Here is a 24,507-nt window from a genome sequence, read left to right as displayed (position 1 = left end):
CTACAGGTGCCCGCCACCACGCCCGGCTAATTTTTTGTATTTTTAGTAGAGACGGGGTTTCACCGTGGTCTCGATCTCCTGATCTCGTGATCCGCCCGCCTCAGCCTCCCAAAGTGCTGGGATTACAAGCGTGAGCCACCGCGCCCGGCCTCAATTGCTTTTTTAATATAGTAAGTTCCCATAAACCCATCACCAGTCCTAAAGCTAGAATTTACATGTACCTAGACCAAAGATAGTCACAATCTGGAATTTTCCTTTCACTGTTCCTTTGCTCTCATTTTAATATTGCTTTGTACCTCTGTATTTCTAAAAAGTATGCTTTTATTATCATGTTTGACTTTATAAAAAAAGGATATCATGCTGTATAGTCTGGTGATATTCATATTCCCTTATCACATTGCTAAAATTAATTCATATTGTTGCAGATGCTGTATACAAACACTCACTTTGACTCTATGTAATCTTTTTTCCTGTGAATATACCACACTTTATTCATTCATGCTGTTGATGGGCATTTGGGTTTTTTCCAGGTTTTTTGCTATTGTGTACAGACTTCTAGAAACAGTCTTCTGCAGATCTCCTATTGATCATGTGTAAAGGGCTTCTTTCATTCACAGACATGCACATATACATATATCTAGGAGCGGAATTGCTGGTTTATAGGGCAGATGATTGTTAGACTTCATAAAATAATGCCAAACAGTTTTCCAAAGCAGTCGTACCAATTTCCACTCCTAAATTAGCCAGGTATGGTGGTACACACCTGTAGTCCCAGCTACTGGGGAGGCTGAGGTGGGAGGATCGCTTGAGCCCAAGAGGTGGAGGTTACAGTGAGCTGAGATTGCACCACTGCATTCCAGCCTGGGTGACAGAGTGAGGCGGTATTAAAAAATTTTATTTTTAATTACAGGGATGTGGTGACACATTCCCTGTAATCCCAGCTACTTGGGAGGGTGAGGCATGAGAACTGCTTGAACCCAGGAGGCGGAGTTTGCAGTGAGCTGACATCATGCTACTGCACTTCAGCCTGGCAACACAGTGAGACTCTGGCTCAAAAAATAAAAATATTAAAAATTTTTTTTCCACTCCCACCAGCTGTATATGAGAAATCCTGTAAAACAACTTCCAGTCAAGCTTTAATTTTTTTTTTTTTTTTTTTTTTTTTTTTTTTTTTTTTTTTGAGACAAAGTCTCACTCTGTCGCCCAGGCTGGAGTGTAATGGTGCAGTCTTGGCTCACTGCCTCCCAGTTTCAAGTGATTCTCATGTCTCAGCCTCCTGAGTAGCTGGGGTTACAGGTACACCACCACGCCTGGCTAATTTTTTTATTTTTATTTTTATTTTTTATTTTTCTTTATTTTTCTTTTTTTTGAGACAGAGTCTTGTTCTGTCACCCAGGCTGGAGTGCAGTGGCACGACCTCAGCTCACTGCAACCTCCGCCTCCTGGGTTCACACAATTCTCCTGCCTCAGCCTCCTGAGTAGCCGGGATTACAGGCGCACACCACCACGCCCGGCTAATTTTTTGTGTATTTTTAGTAGAGACAGGGTTTCACTATGTTGGCCAGACTGGTCTCGAACTCCTGACCTCATGATCTGCCCGCCTCGGCCTTAATTTTTGTATTTTTAGTAGAGACAGGGTTTCGCCATGTTGGCTAGGCTGGTTTTGAACTTCTGGCCTCAACTGATCCACCGGCCTCATCCTCCCAAAATGCTGGGATTACAAGTGTGAGCCACTGCACCCGGCCAGGCTTTAAAATTTTTGATGGTCAAATGAATGTAAAATAACATCTTCATTTACATATGCCTGATCCCTAATGAAGTTGGGTCTCTGTCTATGTTTATTGGCTTTAGTGTACTTTTTTTTTTTTTTTTTTTTTTTTGAGATAGAGTCTCTTTCGTTCAGGCCGGAGTGCAGTGGCACAGTCTCCACTCACTGTGGCCTCCGCCTCCTGGATTCAAGCAATTCTCCTGCCTCAGCCTCCTGAGGAGTTGGGATTACAGGTCTGCACCACCACACTTGGCTAATTTTTGTATTTTTAGTAGAGACAGGGTTTCACCATGTTGGTCAGGCTGGTCTTGAACCCCTGACCTCAGGTGATCCACCCGCCTTGGCCTCCCAAAGTGCTGGGATTACAGGCATGAGCCACCACACTTGGCCGGCCTTAGTGTACTTCTGTGAAGTGCTGCTGTTCTGTGAAATACCCACCTTTTCCATATTAATTTCCTATTAATCAGATTGCTCTATACACATTGCAACTTAATGGATTTAAAGACCCCACCTGAGACTGACAAAATTTTGGCTTGCGTCAGGTTCCCCAATAATCCTTGTTTAGTTCTTGTGTGGTAGTGGAAGTTGAAAAGTTTTTGAGCCTATTCAGAGTTTGTCTGGATTAAATTAGGAGAAGTTGAAGCTAGTTTAAGGGAGGCGTATGACAGTTTTTCTGGTTTGGGGCCTGTAGGGTGTTGAAAGGCTAGAAAGGATGACATGACTCATAGGAAATCTCCCTGCCGCCTCCGCTTCCGTCACTGGGCCAGGTCTCCACGAGCTTTCTAGATTAGTCACAGACTCCTGTTTTCTTCAGGTGCCTGATTGGGGTGTCACGAGTGTAGTAGGTCAGTTGTTAGAGGTACTGGTGGTGTCCAGCTCACCACTGGCATAGGAAAAAAAAGAGAATTTATTACTTTACAGAATCATGGAGGGTTACACTGCCAAACCACAGAGAGACCAGAGAAGCAGCAGGAGCCAGGAGGCCAAACCACAGCAGGATTCTGTGTAAGCCTTTGTGCATTGCATTTGCTGTTGGCTTCATTCTTCCAGCTGCATGCCAGTTGATTATCTTCATCTGAGGATTGCACTGGACAATTTAGATCACACATAACACAAAATGAACAAACCCCTCAAGTGTTGAAAGCGATTTTTGTTTTGATAATCTGCAATGAGGGAAATTTAGCTTTTACAATAGTTAAAAAGAATCGTCCTTCAGAACCTTCTGTTCCACCTCAATGGGCAGGCAGTGTTAAGAATTGAACATTTTATGTGGCTTCTTGGCTGCCTGTTGAGAACAGGGTTTGTTTGTGCTCAGTCCCTGTGCCAGACTGGGATGGGCAGAGGGAGGGTTGTATGTCTGTCTCAGGGATGTACTCTCTTGGAATCCAGACTTGTGAAATGGCAGCACGTTTATTACCAATGCTAATCCCATGCTTCCTGATCCTACCTGCCTCCCACCCCAGCACCCACCTTTTCAGCCCCCCTGGAGCTCCTCTGTGTCTTTTGGAGTGTATCCATGTTTGTGCTTCTCTGAGAATTTTTCTCACAGAAGAGTTGTGGGGAGGGAGGGTCCTGGAGGCAGAGGCCACATACTCCGTATATTGCCCACAGTTGAATGCTGCCCTCTTTATTTTGCCCCCCTTCCCCCTAATCTAGGCAATAGACTTAAGTTCCTCTGACCCATATCCAAAGAGAATAGGTGATTTGAAAATGTGTTTCAGGTTGGGCGCGGTGGCTTACACCTGTAATCTCAGCACTTTAGGAGGCCAAGGAAGGGGGATCACCTGAGGTTGGGAAGTTTGAGACCAGCCTGACCAACATGGAGAAACCCCATATCTACTAAAAATACAAAATTAGCCAGGCGTGGTGGCGCATGCCTGTAATCCCAGCTACTCGGGAGGCTGAGGCAGGAGAGTCGCTTGAACCTGGGAGGCAGAGGTTGCGATGAGCTGATATCGCACCATTGCAATCCATCCTGGGCTACAAGAGCGAAACTCTGTCTCAAAAAAAAAAAAAAGAAAAGAAAATGTGTTTCACACTTTCTCATTTCAGCCAATGAAAGCCAGAGGACAAAGAGAAGGATATCGTAAATGGATTTTGTATTTTCCCTTATTTTTATCAGAACACCCCTTATTAAAATAATTGTAGAACGTATAACCATAGGGTTTGGCTAATCAGTGCCCTTTGTTAGAGAGGCAGGGTAATTTCTTGTTTTTCTTTTTTTGAAACGGTGTCTTGCCCCATTGTCCAGGCTGGAGTGCAGTGGTGTGATCTCTGCTCACTGTAACCTCTGCCTCCCGGGTTCAAGTGATCCTCCCACCTCAGCCTCTTGAGTAGCTGGGATTACAAGCATGTGCCATGATGCCCAGCTAATTTTTGTATTTTTAGTAGAAACGGGGTTTCACCATGTTGGCCAGGCTGGTCTTGAACTCCTGACCTCAAGTGATCCCCACATCTTGGCCTCCCAAAGTGCTGGGAATATAGGAGTGAGCCACTGCATCCAGCCAGAGCCAGGGTAATTTGTACCAATTGATCTCCCTGTATGGTATCACAATCGTCAATATTACATATGGTATATTTTATTGTTATCAGGGAAGTAGTGTATGGAACGGGAAAAATATAGACTTACTAATTTTCTGATCTTGGAAAAGTTACTTCTGAACAGCTGAAACTGTTACAACTGTTTTTCAACAGTAGAATTGTACTAATAATCCCTATCTCACAAGAGTTTTTGTGATATTTAAGAGAAACATATCGGCCGGGTGTGGTGGCTCACGCCTGTAATCCCAGCGCTTTGGGAGGCCGAGATGGGCAGATCACCTGAGGTCAGGAGTTTGAGACCAGCTTGGGCAATATGGCAAAACCCCATCTCTACTAAAAATATGAAAATAAGCCAGGCGTGGAGGTGCACGCCTGTAGTCCCAACTACTTGGGAGGCTGAGGCAGGAGAATCGCTTGAACCCAGGAGGCAGAGGTTGCAGTGAGATAGATAGCGCCACTGCACTCCAGCCTGGGGGACAGAGCAAGACCGTCTCAAAAAAAAAAAAAAAAAAAAAAAGAGGGCCAGGCACAGTGGCTCATGCTTGTAATCCCAGCACTCTGGGAGGCTGAGGCAGGTGAATCACCTGAGGTCAGGAGTTCGAGACCAATCTTGCCAACGTGGTGAAACCCCGTCTCTACTAAAAATACAAAAATTAGCTGGGCGTGGTGGCGGGCACCTGTAATCCCAACTACTCGGGAGGCTGAGTCAGGAGAATTGCTTGAACCCAGGAGGTGGAGGTTGCAGTGAGCTGAGAGTACGCCATTGTACTCCAGCCTAGGTGACAAAAGCAAAACTCCATCTCAAAAAAAAAGAAAAGAAACATCACATATAAGTACTTAGTATGGCATCCACACACATTTATTTTTATTAAGCCACTTTTGTTGAGATAAGAAAGGTTTTATGAATCCCTAATAAATGCAAGTAGTGTACTTGCAATGTAACAGTGGTTATGAGCTCAGCCTCTGAAGCCACACTGCTTGGGTTGGTCTCCAGGTTTTGCCATTTGCTAGCTGTGTGATATTGGGCAAGTTACTTAACATCTCTGTGCCTCCATTTCTGTTATCTATAAATAGCAATAATAATGGTACCCATCTCAGGATTGTTGGGAGGATTAAATCAATTAGTGGTTGGTATATAGTATACACTCAATAAGTGTTAGATGTCATAATTATTATTACCATTACTATTACTAGATATTGTGAGACTATGTGTGTATAAGGTGGGGGTGGGTGGGTGGCAAAAAATCCATAACACGATGTCTGCATTTAGAATCTAGTAAAGCAAGTGGAACATATAAAACACTACAGGCAGAATATAGAAAATGGAAAAAGAGGATTACGACCAAAATGTCATAGGAATTTAGAGGTCGTCATTCTGGTAGTGGGTGCCTTTCTTACTATCTTTGTTCCCACAATTAATTTACTTTTTTATTTTTATTTTTGAGACGAAGTCTCACTCTGTTGCCCAGGCTGGAGTGCAGTGGCGCCATCACAGCTCACTGCTATCTCTGCCTCCCAGGTTCAACTGATTCTCCTGCGTCAGCCTCCCTAGTAGCTGGGATTACAGGTCTGTGCAACCACGCCCAGCTAATTTTTTGTATTTTTTTTAAGTAGAGACGGGGCTTCTCCATGTTGGCCAGGCTGGTCTCGAACTCCTGACCTCAAGTGATCTACCTGCCTCGGCCTCCCAAAGTGCTGGGATTACAGGCAAGAGCTGCTACTCCTGGCCTTATTTCAATTTTTTAGCATGGCAGAATGTAAAGAACACAGGCTTTGGAATCATATTTGGATTTTAATCTAGTGCTGCTATTTATTTGGCACATAAAGTTGATTAAAAGACTTAAATGCTGGCAAAATGATACATATATAGTGTTGTATGAACATGCAGTATGTTAATGTATGTAAGAGCTCATCAGTGGCTAGCATTTCCCCGTCTTTTATTATGTAGAGGATGGGACAGTACTAATGTGTCCCCTGTATTCTTCACTAAGAGTCACATGGGACATAATGCATAAGAATAAATCACTGGATTTATACTTTGAATTTTTGTTGGTTTGCATGGAACTAGTTCAGCGGTTTCTGGCTTGATGGCATGGTTTTATTTTCTCCCTGGCAAACGATGAAAGTGTTTTAATCCAAGGTGGCTCCCGATCAGCTTTGCCTGCAGTTTTTTAATAGACTCTTTATTCGATGTGATTATTTTGTTACTAAGGAAATTTGCTGAGATGAATGTAAATAGTTATAACATTATGATTCAAGTGTTGTTTTAAAGTATCACATGCATTGTTGACTTTGTATATGAGTTTTCTATTGCTGTCATAACAAATTACCACCAATTTAGTGGCTTAAAACAACACCAATTCATTATCTTACTGTTCTGCAGGTCAGAAGGCCAACACTGGTCTTCCTGGGCTAAAAATCAAAGTGTTGCAGGTGTTGCATTCTTTTCTGGAGGTTTTAGGGGAGAATCAATTCCTTGCCTTTTCCACCTTCTGGAAGCCGCCTGCCTTCCTTGGCTTGTGACTTCAAAGCTAGCAACGTTGCATCTCTCTGAGCCTTCTGTGGTTATAGCTCCTTCTGACTACAGCTGGGAAAGGTTCTCAATTTTAAAGTCTCATGTGATTAGATTGGGGCTACCTGGTTAATCCACATCTACAAAGTCCCTTTTGCCTTGTAAGGTAACCTATTCACAGGTTCAGGGGTGAGGGAGAGAGTGTGGACACTTTTGGAGGGCCAGTATTCTTCCACCTACATTTAGTGGTAGAACCTAGAAATGATGCCCCCCACCAGAAAAGAAAAAGCTTTAGAGCACAAAGAAATAAGAACACCTAGATGTTGGTGAAAATGCAAGCAATAGCTCTACAGCTTTCTACAGCTCGTGAACAGCAGGGAAACAAAAAAGAAAAAGAAAAAATGTAAGTGATAATTCATAAAATGTCAAGGAAACCTTTACTCAACTCTTTCACCCACAACCTTTTACACATACTCAGTGTTTGAAATAATAAACCAATAATTGCTACCGACTGTTTAAGTTATACCACAGATTAGAAAAATACTGATTCCTTTGGATGAGCTGCATGTTCAGGCTCCATTCATGCTGTCCCCTTTGCTGGGATGACAATTCCTATAGCCCTTCTCTTGACCCAAACAACTTGTCTTTATTCTTCAGGTCAAGACCTTATGAGTAAGGCCTTCCATGAATCCCAGATTTGGTTAGATCTCATCCTACCTTGTACATCTCTTTGTTCACCCTCACCACATTTGGAATTGTTGCTTTACTATTCTTCTTCACTGCTGTATTGTGAATTCCATGAGGACAGGGGCTCCATTTCTCTGTGTTCCCATAGCTTGACACAGTGTTAAGGATCTAAAAAAAACATGTGCTGAATTGAATTGGGTACCATTAAGGAGATGGTAGTAAGAGTCATTGTGTTTAGGAGGCCGAGGCAGGCAGATCACTTGAGTCTAGGAGTTCCAGACCAGCGTGGGCAACATGGTGAAACCCTGTCTCTACTAAAAATAGAAAAAATTAGCTGGGCATGGTGGTGTACGCCTGTAGTCCCAGTTACTTGGGAGCTGAGGTGGGAAAATCACTTGAGCCCAGGAGGCTGCAATGAATCCTGATTATGCCACTGTGCTCCAGTTTGGGCGACAGAGTGAGACCTGACCCTGTCTCAAAAAAAGGAAAAAAAGAAAAGTCACTGTGGGCCATTGAAGCTGCCCTCCAAGTTTGGACTATTTCCACTAAGCAGGGAAGGAAAATTCACACACATTCCAGTCTCTAGGTAAAAGTCTTGAAGTGGTGTGCTACTGCAAAGGCCTCGCTTGAAAAAAGACACAGGTATAACCTCTGATTTGATTGTTTTGAGATAGATGACCTCCCGCAGACAAGGCTGCAGTTTACCAGGTGTGCTGTGTTCAGCCCATAGGTGCAGTTACCTTCATATACCTTAAGTGGCTGTTTGCTGTTGCTCCACACTTTTCTGTTTTTGCATATGAGTGTGCGTGTTAATGATTTAAGGCATTGAATGTTGGCCTCTTTAACTAGCCCCCATTTGATTTTCTGCATAACTCTTATTTTCTACGGGACTTGACATTGGTAGCTTTTATCTTATTGGCTATGGGATGATATTATGATGGTTTACAGTTGTCAGGTATTACAGGAGTTGTATATTTCGGTAGTGTGGACAATATGATTGGAGTGTGTTAGAATATTTTTGTATGCAAAATTCTAAATTAAATGTATAATAATTATAATTCTATAATAACTGAATCTGTAGTCATGCAATATGTTATCTATTATAAAATGTATGGAAAATATACTCAGATATGAGTATATATGATATGAGTATATATGATCAGATAAAGGTTGGGCATTTATAGAGAGAAATCGCATTAGCCTGTATTTTTACAGCTGTGGAAATCTAGCCTGTGTTTTTGTAGCTTCATTGATTTTCTTTTTCTTTGAGATGGAGTTTCACTCTTGTCGCCCAGGGTGGAGCGCAATAGCGCGATCTTGGCTCACTGCAACCTCAGCCTCCTGGGTTCAAGTGATTCTCCTGCCTCAGCCTCCCAAGTAGCTGGGTTTATAGACATGCGCCACCACACCTGGCTAATTTTGTATTTTTAGTAGAGATGGGGTTCCACCATGTTGGCCAGGCTGTTCTCGAACTCCTGACCTCAGGTGATCCACCCACCTCAGCCTCCCAAGGTGCTGGGATTACAGGCATGAGCCACTGCGCCCAGCCCCTTCATTCATTTTCATCAACATTTGGATACATCCTCTATTTGGAATTTATTTTAACAAAAGTCATGTAGGAGGGAACATGGTTAGCAAAAGCACTCTACTTAGTGCCAGTAGGTTTGTATTTTGCATCTGATTCTGATTTTTTGAATAGCATCAGTTAGGCAACCCATTTCACCTCTCTCTCTTTTTTTTTTTTTTTTTTTTGAGACAGAGTGTCACTCTGTTGTCCAGGCTGGAGTGCAGTGGTGTGATCTTGGCTCACTGCAACCTCTGCCTCCCAGGTTCAAGTGATTCTCGTGCCTCAGCCTCCCAAGTAGCTGGGATTACAGACATGTGCCACCTGGCTAATTTTTGTATTAGCCAGGATGGTCTTGATCTCTTGACCTCGTGATCTGCCCACCTCAGCCTCTCAAAGTGCTGGGATTACAGGCGTGAGACACCGCGCCTGGCCGTTTCACCTCTCTTAGCCTCAGTTTATTCATCTGTAACCACACAGCATTGGCAAATGGATCAAAAATAAGATAGGGTATAGAAGAGTTTTTGTAAACTGTGAGGCGCTATAAAAAACATAGACAAGGTAGTCTGATGGGGTCCATTAGCATGAATGTAATAAATAAATAAATAATCCTTGATGATGATGGATGCCCCACTGGCAAGTCCAGGAGCTTTAAGTCAGCAGTTTGGAAATCTTGAATTGTCAACAGAGGATCACAGACCAGAAGAGGTTGGGAGAGAAACAAAAGATGGAATGTGAGCTGCAAATCCAAATTAGCCACAGGATTAAACATGAGAAGTCAAGGGGAAGCCTTCCAATGTTATAATTAGTGTTTTCTTCTAGTCCCTGTATTTTCCTGGTTCTTTTCAGACAGAATATAGATTTTTTTTTTGTTTTTTCTGAGACAGGGTCTCACTCTGTCACCCAGGCTGCAGTGCGGTAGCATGATCATGGCTCACTGCAGCCTTGAACTCCCTGGGGTCAGGTGATCCTTTCACCTCAGCCTCCTATGTAGCTGGGACTATAGGTGTGTGTCATCATGCCTGGCTAATTTTTGCATTTTTTTCTGTAGAGAAGGCATTTGATCATGTTGACCAGGCTGGTCTTGCACTCTTGGGCTTCAGCGGTCTGCCCACCTTGACGTCTCAAAGTGCTGGGATTACAGGCATGAGCCACCACACTTTGCTGTAAATAGATTTCTCATTGTTTGAAAACTAGTATGTACAAAATAAAAAGAAAATAACAAAAAATTTCCACAATCCCACCCAAATTATCTGGTTCTTTTAAGGTTTTGTCAATCGGGCAATTTGATCCATCAATCAATTCATCAAGTCATTGACTTCTAAACCCTCCCACCACTATCTTTTGGCTCTAGACCTTCTCTTGTTCTCGCAGATTCAGAATAGAATGAACCAGTTCTGGGAACTAACAACATTGGGAATGCTCAGAGGTAGAAGCTGTCTTGATTGGAAATATCCTGAGTTACAACTAAAGTGACTGGATATAACCTAGTGGGTTACTTGCTGGATGTAGACCTATACTAAGCTTGCTCTGCTCTAAACTTCTGTCGTATTGCTATAGAATACCTCAAAATTAGCTCACCCACCTCATCCTTTAGTCTAAGAAATGCAGTATAACATTTGGTGAAGATTAGCAGAAAAAAAATATTTTGCCAATTTCAGAAATGTCCTGCTCCATAAGAAACTATAACTGGTGTTATAATTTATGGGGTAATTTTTGGAAAAGCTTGCTTTATTGCTTCATTAAATAGTGAGACTGTGGTTTTGGCAAAACTTTAGGAACATATTTCTAGAGTTGTAGATAAGAAGGCTGACACCTGAACCTCTTGATTCCTGTTCTTTGCCAGAATTTTCCAGTTCTCTTTGTCTGGAACATTATGATCAGTTCATTTGGTAGTGACCAGTCTCTGGAGAAAGTAGCTCTTGCTGTTCAAACTTACACTTATACTTGAAAATAAAGGTGGTAGTTTTTAATGAGAATTGTCACTGCTAACTTTGACAGATGGTCACAAGATGACCATCTCAAAAGAAAAACCTATCTGGGAAATATAGGATTAAAGTTGCTTGGTGTATCTAGAACAAGGGCAAAGAAATTACATGTCCCCCCACTTCATGAAGATACTTTTGTATCTGCATTGCAACCAGATAAGATTGTCTTGCTGGTTGGGGGTGGTGGTGCACATCTATAATCCCAGTGCTTTGGGAGGCCTAGGCATGAGGATCGCCTGAGGCCAGGAGTTTGAGACCAGCCTCGGCAACATAGTGAGGCCTTGTCTCTACCAAAATTTTAAAAATTAGCTGGGTGTGGTGGCATGTGCCTATAGTCACAGCTACATGGTAGGCTGAGATGGGAGCAGATGCTATCACCCTGTCCCATTCCAATGAGTTTTGCAACTTATTTTACATTTTTATTTTTAAGTTGAATGCTTCCTGATAGTCACATTTGGGTTGACACATTTCCAAGTTAAACTGTAGATTGATTTCTTCTTGTAATCCATTTGTTCCTACTTGTTCCAGTTGAACTAACAGAGGTTTCAGAAAGGTCAGCTTTCTCTGGTGGCATTTTTTTTACCTTTGCAGCAATTGTGCCAGCCTATATTGATTCATATCCTGGATAAACAAAGATGAATATGACACTGTTTCTGTCTTTTAGGAGCTTGTGATCTACCTGGGGAGCCGTACACATAGTGAGTAGAATACAGTGTGAGACATTTTATATTAGATCAGCAATCTTCAGGTTTTTCTTCCATTATGAACCCCTTTTATTATTATTTTTTGCCAGGAATCTTATGTTTTGAAAGATTTTGACACCCTTTCCCCAATACTCATTTGTTAAGTAATAATGAGTTTATTTTTTTCTCTCTCTCTTTTAACTAATCGGACACTAGAACTTCTGATTAGCAAGAGAAAATGACTGTTACCACACTTGGTTGATATAATTAGAGCTGAAGGCAAATACATGTGATGTTTTGGCTTGTCTGAACAGCCTTGGCATGGGTACATGTAGGGTTTCTGTTGGCTTAAAAAAAAAGTTTTATGGGAACATTCAAATAAAAGTAGAGGCTATTCTCTCTCTCTCTTTTTTTTTTTTTTTGAGACTGAGTCTTGCTGTGTCTCCCAGGCTGGCGTGCAGTGGCGTGATCTCGGCTCACTGCAAGCTCCACCTCCCGGGTTCACACCATTCTTCTGCCTCAGCCTCCTGAGTAGCTGGGACTACAGGTGCCTGCCACCATGCCCGGCTAAATTTTTTTTGTATTTTTAGTGGAGATGGGGTTTCACCATGTTAGCCAGGATGGTCTCAATCTCCTGACTTCGTGATCCACCCGCCTCGGCCTCCCAAAGTGCTGGGATTACAGGCGTGAGCCAACGTGCCCGGCCAAGTAGAGGCTATTCTCTACTGTGATGACAACACAGTTTCCTTCTTCTTTTATTTTTTTTTATTTTTATTTTTTTTTTTGAGACGGAGTCTTGCTCTGTTGCCCAGGCATCACGCCCGGCTTATTATTATTATTTTTTTTGTATTTTTAGTAGAGACAGGGTTTCACCGTGGTCTCGATCTCCTGACTTCATGATCCACCCGCCTTGGCCTCCCAAAGTGCTGGGATTACAAGTGTGAGCCACCGCGCCCGGCCCTTTTATTTTTTTTTTGAGATGGAGTCTTGCTCTGTTGCCCAGGCTGGAGTGCAGTGGTGTGTTCTCGGATCACTGCAACCTCTGCCTCCTGGGCTCAGGTGACCCTCCTGCCTCAGCCGCACAAGTGGGCTACAGGCATGCGCCACCACGTCCAGCTAATTTTTGTGTTTTTAGTAGAGATGAGGTTTTGCCATGTTGGCCAGGCTGGTCTTGAACTCCTGGCTTCAAGTGATCCGCCTGCCTCGGCCTCCCAAAGTGCTAGAATTATAGGAGTGGGCCACAGCAACCTGCCCTCTATCACCCAGTTTCAGTGAATATCAGCAGTTCATTCTTGTTGCATTTAGACACTTCCACTTTCTTCCTCCTGGATGATCTTAAAGTAAATCTCAGGCATCATGTAATTTAATGCACAGATCAATGTTAATCTCTAACAGATAAGAATTTAAAAGCAATTATAATACCATCATTCCATCTAAACATTAATTCCTTAATATAAAATACTCAGTTCATATTAAAATTTTCTCAATTAATAATTAAAAAAGTAGTTTGTTCAAACCACAATGCAAATCAGGCCCATATATTTTAATGGGTTGTTATGTTTATATCGTTTTCTCTCTTAGGCTTACCTTCCTCTCTTTTTGCTTGCAGTTTATTTTTAAAGAAACAGTTCGTTTATCATGTGGTTTTCCATATTTTGGTTTTTGTTGATTGTGTCTTTCTGATAAGTTAACAGTATTTTCTTTCTTTTTTTTTTTTTTTTTTTTTTTGAGATGGAATCTCACTCTCTTGCCAGGCTGGAGTGCAGTGGCGTGATCTCGGCTCACTGCATCCTCTGCCTCCTGGGTTCAAGTGATTCTCCTGCCTCAGCTTCCCGAGTAGCTGGGACTACAGGCACCCACCAGCAGGCCCAGCTAATTTTTGTGTTTTTAGTAGAGACGGGGTTTCACCATGTTGGCCAGGATGGTCTCAATCTAGTGACCTCGTGATCTGCCCACCTCGGCCTCCCACAGTGCTGAGATTACAGGCGTGAGCCACCGCGCCCGGCCAACAGTATTTTCTTCTTGGGATAGTGTTTTTAAATGCATAAATATATAAGATTATAATGGAAACCAATTGCAAAGATTTAGTTGTCAAATTATTAAAAAGCAAATTGGGATATATGTTAATATAGAGGCTTCTTTTCTTTAAAATTTACGAAGTAACAAAATATCACCATGGGTTTTTAACTACAATTTTTTTTTTTTTAAGAGATGGCATCTTGCTCTGTTGCCCAGGCTGGAATGCAGTGGTGCCATCATAGTTCACTGCAGCTTCAAACTCCTTGGCTGAAGCAATTCTGCCTCCTCAGCCTCCCAGGTAGCTGCGACTACAAGCATGCACGATCACACCCAGCTTTTTTTTTTTTTTTTTTAACTTTTATAGAGATGAGGTCTTGCTATTTTGCCCAGGCTGGTCTCCAACTTGTGGCCTTAGGTGATCCTCCCACCTTGGCCTTCCCAGTGTGCTGGGATTACAGGTGGGAGCCAGTGTGCCTGGTTTACCATGATTTTGGAGTAGTGATGAATATAAATTTTATTTGAAATTTTAGCTATAGTTGCCATACAAAGTGAAAATATCTGTGAATTCTTTTGGCAGCAAAGTCTTAGGTATTGCTAGCACCACTATAGTTTGTTGCCTACGTTTATAATTGAAAGGATTGTTAAATTTTAGTTCAATATTACTGAAAATGAGGATATATATATTTTTTTCTACTGAAGTTCATAGACCCTAGAATATTTTCATGGACCTGGTCCATGTGCCCCAGGTTAAAAACTCTGTAGTCCTTTTTTTTGTGTTGTGAGATTTCATAGGTATTATGTACTACCATCAAGAGGTGTCTTAGTTTGTATTTTGTTCTATAAAAATATGCAAGACTGGTAATTTATACAGAAAAGAAGTTTATTTCATACAGCTCTAAAGGCTGGGAAGTCCAAAGATTGGGCAGCTGCATCTGTTTGGCTTCTGGTGAGGGCCTCGTACTGTGTCATAGCATGGTGGAAGGCATCACAGGGCAAGAAGGGTGCACTGAGAGTCAAACAGGCTTTTTTTTGTTTTTTTTTTTTGAGACATAGTCTCACTCTGCCACCCAGGCTGGAGTGCAGTGGCACGATCTCTGTTCACTGCAGCCTCTGCCTCCTGTGTTCAAATGATTCTCCTGCTTCAGCCTCCTAAGTAGCTGGGATCACAGGCACCTGCCACCGTGCCTGGCTAATTTTTGTATTTTTAGTAGAGATGGGGTTTCACCATGTTGACCAGGCTGGTCTCGAACTCCTGACCTCAGGTGATTGGCCCACCTCAGCCTCCCAAAGTGCTGGGATTACAGGCGTGAGCTTTTTTTTTCTTCCTACCGACCTCCTGCTCTGAGACAGAGTCCTACTCTGTCGCCCAGGCTGGAGTACAGTGGCGTGATCTTGGCTCACTGCAGCCTCCGCCTGCTGGGTTCAAGCAATTCTCCTGCCTCAGCCTCCTGAGTAGCTGGGACTACGGGCGTGTGCCACCACTCCCGGCTAATTTTTTGTGTTTTTAGTAGAGACACGGTTTCACCATGTTGGCCAGGCTGGTCTCGAACTTCTGGCCTCAAGTGATCCGCCTGCCTCAGCCTCCCAAAGTGCTGGGATTACAGGCATGAGCCACCGCGCCCGGCTGGGATTAAGTTTCAGCATGAATTTTAGAGGGGACAGATATTCAAATCATAGCAGGAGACATACAATGTTTTCTTGTCTCTTTTTTGTTATGTTAGGAGCTATTGATGTTTTGTCTAGATCCATTATTTTATTAGGGCTCCTAAAGTGATATTTTATTTGTCATCCCATCTTATTATACAGACTGTTTCCACAAGGACAAACTCCTTTTCATCAACTCTTTGATTACCCTGAGGTATAGTTTGTGTAAGAAGGGCAGGATAAACATTGATTCATTTCTTTTATTCTCCAGTCTTCAGAATAATAAGTTCATTCCCTAGCATCCTCCAAAGAAGACCAGCAAGTTAAAAAAGTTTTTTAATATTGCTATCTTTTTTTTTTTTTTGAGACGGAGTTTCGGTCATTAACCTAGGCTGTAGTGTAGTGGTGCGATCTCAGCTCATTGCAACCTCCGCCTTCCAGTTTCAAGTGATTCTCCTGCCTCAGCCACCCGAGTAGCTGGGATTACAGGCGCCCGCCACCTGCGCAGCTAATTTTTGTATTTTTAATAGAGACGTGGTTTCACCATATTGGCCAGGCTGGTCTTGAACCCCTGACCTCATGATCCGCCCACCTCAGCCTCCCAAAGTGCTGGGATTACAGGCCTGAGCCACCGTGCCCAGCCAGTATTGCTATTAACTCATGGGTTTAAACATTTGAGGTGTTTCAGTCCATTGCAGTTATTCTTCCCAGTGCTAAGAATTTATTTTTGTCATAGATTTTGTCAATCCTTAGTTTTCTTGCTATTTGGTGTGACAAGATGTTTCAGGCTTATTTTGTACATTTCCTGCCCCAGGTCTGAAATCAGCCATTCTCCAAAAAGCCCTAGTTCTTTTTATTTTTATTTACTTACTTAATTAATTTATTTATTTTGAGACAGAGTCTTACTCTGTCGCCCAGGCTGGAGTGCAATGATGCAATCTCGGCTCACTGCAACCCGCACTTCCTGGGTTCTAGTGATTCTCCTCCCTCAGCTTCCTGGATAGTTGGGATTACGGGTGCTCTGTCATGCCCAGCTAATTTTTTTTTTTTTTTTTTTTTTTGAGACAGAGTCTTGCTTTGTCTCCCAGGCTGGAGTGCAGTGGTGCGATCTCGGCTCACTGCATCCACCGCCTCGTGGGGTCTAGTGCTTCTCTTGCCTCAGCCTTCCGAGTAGCTGGGATTACAGGTGCAGGCCACCATGCCTGGCTGTTTTTTGTATTTTTAGTAGAGACAGGGTTTCGCCATGTTGGCCAGGCTGATCTCGAACACCTGAGCTCAGGTGATCCTCCCGCCCCGGCCTCCTAAAGTGCTGGGATTATAGGCGTGAGCCACCACATCCAGCCATTTTTGTATTTTTAGTAGAGATGTGGTTTCACCCTGTTGGCCAGGCTAGTCTTGAACACCTGACCTCAAGTGATCCACCCACCTTGGCCTCGCAGAGTGCTGGTATTACAGGTGTGAGCCACCACGCCTGGCTCCTAGTTCTTTTTAGTGGGAGGTGGTATTTAGTTGCCATTATCTAGGCACTAGGGGTGTTCATAATTAATGGATTAGTCATTGTTTCAGAGCTTTTTAGGGGAAAGAGATAGGATATATATATGTATATATTATGAAATACTCATATTACAAAGTACTCATGAGTCAATTGTACCTTCAATAAAGTTCAAAACTATAAGGTTTTTAACTCAACCTCTTCAATCTTACATCTTCATCTTCTTTTTTCTATATACCCCAAAGAATACATCAATATTCATATTGTATATATATGTATATACAATATTCATATATCAATATGTATATATAATATTCATATTGTAGGGGGGGACACAGCACTCAAAACCAGAAGAGGTTAAAGGGGCTCCCATCAATATAATTTTCTTATTTTCTGTATTCCACAGTATTTGCACATACTCCCAGAATAATACAACATTATATCAAAACAGTTTAAGCTATTGTACAGTTCTTTTTGATCCTATGGTATATTTTATTAGGAGTGTACTGTCAAATTAGTATGTTTTAAAGTCCCTTGAAATAATTCCTGTCTGTTTGGTTTTCCTACCAATTTTTAAAACATCAAGTTTATTTTAAATTTTGTTTATTTTAGATGTGGCTTTCTTAAACTTAATTTTTGTTTTATATAATTGTAAGTTATGTAACATACTTACATGGCCTCAAAGGCAAATCTATAAAACAAGGTATAGTCAGACATACACCTTTTACTTTGCTCCCTCTGCTGCCCTATACACAACTTCTAAAAAGTTTTGTTTTGGTAGAGTGCAGTGGCTCATGTCATCCCAGCACTTTGGGAGGCCAAGGAGAATGTATCACCTGAGGTCAGGAGTTTGAGACCAGCCTGATCAACATGGAGAAACCCTGTCTCTACTAAAAATACAAAATTAGTTGGGCGTGGTGGCTCATGCCTCTAATCCCAGCTACTTGGGAGGCAGAGGTTGTGGTGAGCCCAGATCGAGCTATTGCACTCCAGCATGGACAACAGGAGTAAAACTCCGTCTCAAAAAAAAAAAAAAAAGTTTTATCTTTCCTTTTAAAAAATTAACAAATTATAAATAAATATTTGCATTCCATACCCATTTTTCTCCACATTTTCTTCCTTGTTTAAAAAGGTATACCTGGCAGTCACTTTATAACAGAACATATAAATATGTGCCTTGCTTTTTATAGCTGTACAGTAGTACTCCTGTGTGTTTATTCAGCTAGTCTCCCATTGTTAGACATTTTTTTTCCTTTAGTCTTTTGCTAGTATAAATAGTGCTGCAATGAATAGCTTTGTAAATACACCTTTTTGTATTTTTGCCAGAGTTGCCTTGGGGTAGATTCCTTGAGACAAAATTGCTAGAAATTGTCAAATCAGCACCCCTAAACTCACCACTGAAATAGAGATTTATTATTTTGCACTTTTACCAGCAACAGTCAGAAGTACTATTAAGTTTTTGAAGTGTCAAAAACAGATTCTGAACAGCCCATGGATTGCATTCACTTCTTCCATGGATTCCTAAAAGTTGAGAGACCTCAGAATCAGAAACATTGCTGTAGACCCTTGCTCACTCAAAGTGTGGTCCGTGGACCAGCAGTATAAGTATCTCCTGAGAGCTTGTTAGGTATGTGGAATCTCAGGCCGGGCACAGTGGCCCATGCCTGTAATTCCAACAACTTTGCGGGGCTGAGGTGGGTGGATCACCAAGTCAGGAGTTCGAGACCAGCCTGACCAATATGGTGAAACCCGTCTCTATTAAAACTACAAAAATTAGCTGGGCGTGGTGGCAGGCACCTGTAATCCCAGCTACTCGAGAGGCTGAGGCAGGAGAATCGCTTGAACCCAGGAGGTGGAGGTTGCAGTGAGCTGCGATCGTGCCACTGGACTCCAGCCTGGGTGACACAGCGAGACTCCATCTCAGAAAAAAAAAAAAAAGAAATGCGGAATCTCAGGCCTCTCTCCAAACCTACTGAATCAGAAGCTGCAATTTAACAAGAGCCTTAGATGATTCATATCACATGAAAGTTTGAGAAGCACCAGGCTAGAGCTGTGTTCTTCAGTACTATAACCCCCAGCCACATGTGGTTATTTAAATGAAAATGAATTAAAATAGAACAAAATGAAAAATTCAGTTCCTCATTTATACTTGCCATATTTCAAGTGCTCAAGAGCTACTCTTCAAATATTTTCATCGTTGTGGTAACATCTACAGTATTGCACAATGCTGATCCCTGGCTTCACTGTCTAATTTGATAGCCATTCTCCATATATGGCCATTTTATTTAAGTTGAAATGAAATAACATTAAACATTCAATTCCTCATTCACATTAGCCATGTTTCAAACACTCAATGGCTGCATATGGGTAGAGGCTACTCTATTGGATGGTGCATATATAGAATAGACAGGTATGGTCAAGAGGTTACCAAAAGGCAGGGCGAGCCAGAGGAAGGAAGGAGATAAAATGCACTCAGTGCCTCAGGTGGGTGGATGTGCTAGGTACTTTTAACATCAATTAACCACATAAAGGTGGTATTACACTCACTTAAAAAAGACAGAACTACCTAACGCCAATAAAGAGTAGAGTTAGATCTTTGGATTCAAAGACTAGGATTCTTTCTGCTGTGTTCAGAAGGAATAATCTTTTCCTGAAGGCCACATCCAAATTGCACTCTCCACTAGCCTTTTCCAGAACAACACATGGTGTGAACCACTGTTTTAACTTGCCTGTACCTGTTTCTCTTCTCTTTCATGTTTCAAATTTAAATCTAGACCCCAGTTTTATCTAACTCTGGAGCTTGTATTTTTTCCACTGTAACATTCATTGAATTCACTTTTGAGGGCTTCTTGTCTACAGTATTGTCTGCCTTGCATTTTAACATGATGCCATCTTCATAATAGTAGCATTTTTTGTTAACTTAATAAACATTTACTGAGCACCTATTTCAAGTAAGACATCATCCAGTGAGCAAAAAGAAAACACTGATTTCCTCTCTTTTACTTGCCTTCTTTGTGACATGATCATGTACACCACTACACTATCTATTTTTTTAAAATTTGACTTTTTTAGCTACTTTGAGTTTTGAGTATGACTAACAGAATGTGGATTCTTCACAATTGCAAGCTACTTATGCTTACTAGAATTAGATGATATATTGATGGCTCAACTTTTGAATTGTAGGAATGTGGAGATGGAAAGAAAACATTTCATCTTGGCTGCTACTCACTATGTAAAGAAAAGCTACTTATAATTTCTTTCTTTTCTTTTTTCTTTTTTTTTGAGACCGCCTTGGCTAGAATGAAGTGGCATGATCTTGGCTCACTGCAAACTCCACTTCCTGGGTTCAAGTGATTCTCTTGCCTCAGCCTCCCGAGTAGCTGGGACTATAGGTGCACACCACCACACCTTGCTAATTTTTGTACTTTTAGTAGACAGGAAGTTTTGCCATGTTGGCCAGGCTGGTGTCAAACTCCTGGCCTCAAGTCATCTGCCCACCTCTGCTTCCCAAAGTGCTGGAATTACAGGTGTGAGTCACAGTGCCTGGCCAAAAACTACTTATAATTTATTTCTAAACATGCTTCCGATATAATTTAAAATGCTTGAGAAATAGAAACTGGGGCCGGGCGCGGTGGCTCGCGCTTGTAATCCCAGCACTTTGGGAGGCCGAGGCGGGCGGATCATGAGGTCAGGAGATCGAGACCACGGTGAAACCCCGTCTCTACTAAAAATACAAAAAAAAAAAAATTAGCCGGGCGTGGTGGCGGGCGCCTGTAGTCCCAGCTACTCAGAGAGACTGAGGCAGGAGAATGGCATGAACCCGGGAGGTGGAGCTTGCAGTGAGCCGAGATTGCGCCACTGCACTCCAGCCTGGGTGACAGAGCAAGACTCCGTCTCAAAAAAAAAAAAAAAAAAAAAAAAAAAAAGAAATAGAAACTGGGTAGTTTATGTGCAGAGTGCGAGAACTTGGCCTAAATGAATATTTCTTTTTGGGTTCATAATAGGATTTTTATAGATGTACTGGAAGTTATTATTCTTTACCAAGTATTTACAGGTGGCAGATGTAATGGATTTTAAAATCTCCCCCAAGTAATTATGTTCCGTAGGAGTCTTAGCACTAATATGAAATCCTGCCTTTAGCTGACAACATGCAACCTAGCAGCACAGAGTTATTGAGACATAAAGTGAAGGGAATGCATAATTTGCATTCAAATAATGCATCTTATCCGTCATTTGGAACTCTTTTTTTCTTCAAATAAAAAGGAAATAATAATTTAGTGGTTTGCCATCCTGATCATGTCTTAGACTCATCTAGGAGACTTAAAATAGGCTGATACTTGGAATCTACCCCCTGAGAATCTGAACCAATTGGTTTGGGCTGGGGTCTTGGTGTCAGTGTTATTTTTAAAGCCCAGTGATTTTTAAATATATAATCAGTAGAGCACTGCCTATCTAATTTGAAATAGTAAATAAAGAAGAGCTAAAGAAATGAATACATCCCATCATTGCGTCTCATATATATATTATACATGTGTATATGAATGCATCACATCATTGTGTCTCATATATATATATATATATAAAAAATGTAAAACTAGTGTTTGAATTAGGCACAAACTTGTATTACGACCTTTCCTCCATTTCTCAATCTTCCTGAAATACCTTTCAGGTGTGTGATTGTTTTGACTCCTCTGTGAACCTTCTCCAGGACGTCTTGAGCTTTCCTTCTCCTTGGCTGCATGCACAACTCTTATTTTATTTAACCCTTCCTCATTTTATTGTGGTTTTGTATCGTGAGGTCTGTCTGACTCCTCACACAGAAAACTCCTGAGATGGTTCAACAATAGCAAATACCCTATTTGCCAGGCACTATTAATCATGGAGAATATAATGTCCCTTTCCTCCTGGAGCTTAGAGTTTTGGGGAAAGAACGGTCATAAGTGATATGGTGGGTACTATGATGGAGGGTTGTGGTATTTTGTGGGGGCACACAGTGGAGCTCCCCGATATGTTCTGGGGAGAAGAAAGAGGGTCTGGGACTAGAAAATAGGTGAGTCTTAATTCTAAATTCCTTGTGCTTGGCACATATTAACAACCATTGAACTTTGGTGAATATATGACTGAGGAGCTTACTGACTGAAGACATAAATAAAAGTATATTTTCACTGGAAATCAGGTACATAAGTATCTATTTTGGAATGGAAGGGAGGTTACGATACAGATTTTAGGTTTCCTAGAAGAAAGAAGGAGGGAAATAAAGTGCCTCATGATCTTTTCTTCTTTCATTCCTTAAATTTTTTTTTTTTTTTTTTTTGAGATGGAGTCTCGCTTTGTTGCCCAGGCTAGAGTCCAGTGGTGTGATCTGCAGCCTCTGCCTCCTGGGTTCAAGTGATTCTCCCGCTTCAGCCTCCCGAGTAGCTGGAAGTACAGGCATGTGCCACCACACCTGGTTAATTTTTTTTGTACTTTTACAAAAAATATGGGGTTTCACCATGGGGTTTCACCATGTTGGCCAGGCTGGTCTCGAACTCCTGACCTCAAGTGATCCGCCCACCTTGGCCTCCCAAAGTGGTGGGATTACAGGCATGAGCTACTGTGCCTGGGCTCATGCCTTAAATTCTTAAAGTTATAAAATAGATTCTAACAGTAATGTGGTTGGAAGTGACCTTACTCAGCCCATCTTCTACCTGTTTGTCCACTCCTGCCCTCAGTGATCCATAACTCTTGTTTGCTGTGTATTCTGGTAGCCTGGCCCCCAGTGTGAAGCTGCCTTGGGGAAATTTGTCTTGGAGTTGGATCATATCCTGCCATTGAAGTTCATTTTAGTGGAGGTTCCGTTAGAAAAACCAGGACAGGATATATCCCAAGGTCAGATGCATGTTTCTTCTGGCAACTTTGCTTAAACAGGAACAGGTTTTGTTATGGTATAGAGGATTCCTCTTTTCAGAATTCACATGAACCAGGACCTTGTACAAATTTATACAAACATAAATGTGGAGCTATAAGTAACAAAAATTGTTCTGAGGCCTTCAGTGTCTATAAGTCTGAGTGTTTTTGTCTTCTTTCTTCCTTTGTTCAATTTCCTACCCCTCCCGGCCAGCTTTTCTCTCTCACTCTTGCTCTCCTACTCTTCTATTATAGATGAGGTCATTATGATTTGGAGCCAAGAGAAGTGGATTCCTGTAACTTTAAATCTCCATACTCAATTTGTGACTCTCCTTTTTTTAGAAGATAGTTATACTTTATAGTTGGAGGACAGCTTGCTTAATTGTGCTATTTTAGAATGCAGATATGAGCTTACTGTAGGAATTCTGTCAATTTGTGAAGAGGGCTTAATGCTTCCACACTTTTTATTCTCACTTATTTCAGATTTATAATTGCTTTCAAGTCCATTATGAGATGTGAAAAATGTTCTCAATTTGATTAGGTTATCAGCCACTTGGTTAGGGTTTCTGTGCCTGGTACTTTGGACATCCAACTCCCCCACGATGTACAGGGAAACAGTGTGACTACTGGGAGGAGAGAGATCAGGCCAGGCTCCTTCTTTCCTGACAGCAAGGCGAGGTACAGGGATGCTTTGAAGAAGGGTGTTTTGTTTTGTTTTGAGACAGAATCTTGCTCTGTTGCCCAGGCTGGAGTGCAGTAGCGCCATCTCGGCTCACTGCAACCTCTGTCTCCCAGGTTCAAGCAATTCTCCTGTCTCAGCCTCCCGAGTAGCTGGGATTAGAGGCGCCTGCCACTATGCCCAGCTAATTTTTGTATTTTTAGTAGAGACTGGATTTCACGATGTCAGCCAGGTTGGTCTTGAACTCCTGACCTCAAGTGATCTGCCCCCCTCAGCCTCCCAAAGTGCTGGGATTACAGGCATGAGCCACTGTGTCTAGCCTGAAGGGGTTTTCTAATATAAACTCTGTTATAGAATCATAATGGAGAGATACAGGAGGGGAAGAGAGGAATGAGGGGGAGGAGAGGAAGGAGAAGGAGATACAGAACATAGGAAGATACCAACTGTGAGGGATGACCCACCTGTTATCCCAAGACTGTGTGCTGTAGGAGGGATAGCAGATGTTTAATGGCCAGGAATTTTGGGCATTAACGCTGCTCCTGTGTGATCTTAGGCAAAACACTACTCTCTTCTGGGCCCCAGTCTCCTTGATTAAAGTGGGTTAGTGCCAAGGTTCTGCAATTCTGAGACTTCCTTCCAGGGAAGAGAGGAAGTTTCCTTAGAGCCCTTCCCTTCCTTCCCTTTCTTCCCTCCGTTCCCTCCCTCCCTCCCTTTCTTCTTTCCTTCCTTCCTTCCTCCCTCCCTTCCCTCCCTCCCTTCCTTCCTTCCCTTCCCTCCCTTTCTTTTTCCCCCCCCCCATTTTTTTTTTTTTTTTTTTTTTGAGCAAACTCTCACTCTGTTGCCCAGGCTGGAGTGTAGTGATACGATCTCGGCTCACTGGAACCTCCACCTTTCAGGTTCAAGCGATTTTCCTCCCTCAGCTTCCCAAGAAGCTGGGATTACAGGCGTGTACCACCACACCCAGCTAAATTTTGTATTTTTAGTAGAGACGGGGTTTCACCATGTTGACCAAGCTGGTCTCAAACTCCTGACCTTGGGTAATCC

The 24,507-nt window shown here is 42.1% G+C and overlaps 1 protein-coding gene across 2 annotated transcripts in view; it reads left to right on the top strand.

The window, feature by feature from the left end:
- Positions 1–24,507, top strand: part of SLC35F2 (solute carrier family 35 member F2) — a 71,759-nt gene that overhangs the window by 18,333 nt on the left and 28,919 nt on the right. The window lies entirely within an intron of this gene.

The sequence above is a fragment of the Hylobates moloch genome, unplaced genomic scaffold (assembly GCF_009828535.3).
Source record: "Hylobates moloch isolate HMO894 unplaced genomic scaffold, HMol_V3 SCAFFOLD_11, whole genome shotgun sequence".
NCBI classification, from domain to species: Eukaryota; Metazoa; Chordata; class Mammalia; order Primates; family Hylobatidae; genus Hylobates; species Hylobates moloch.
This window is presented reverse-complemented; position numbering and strand designations above follow the sequence as displayed.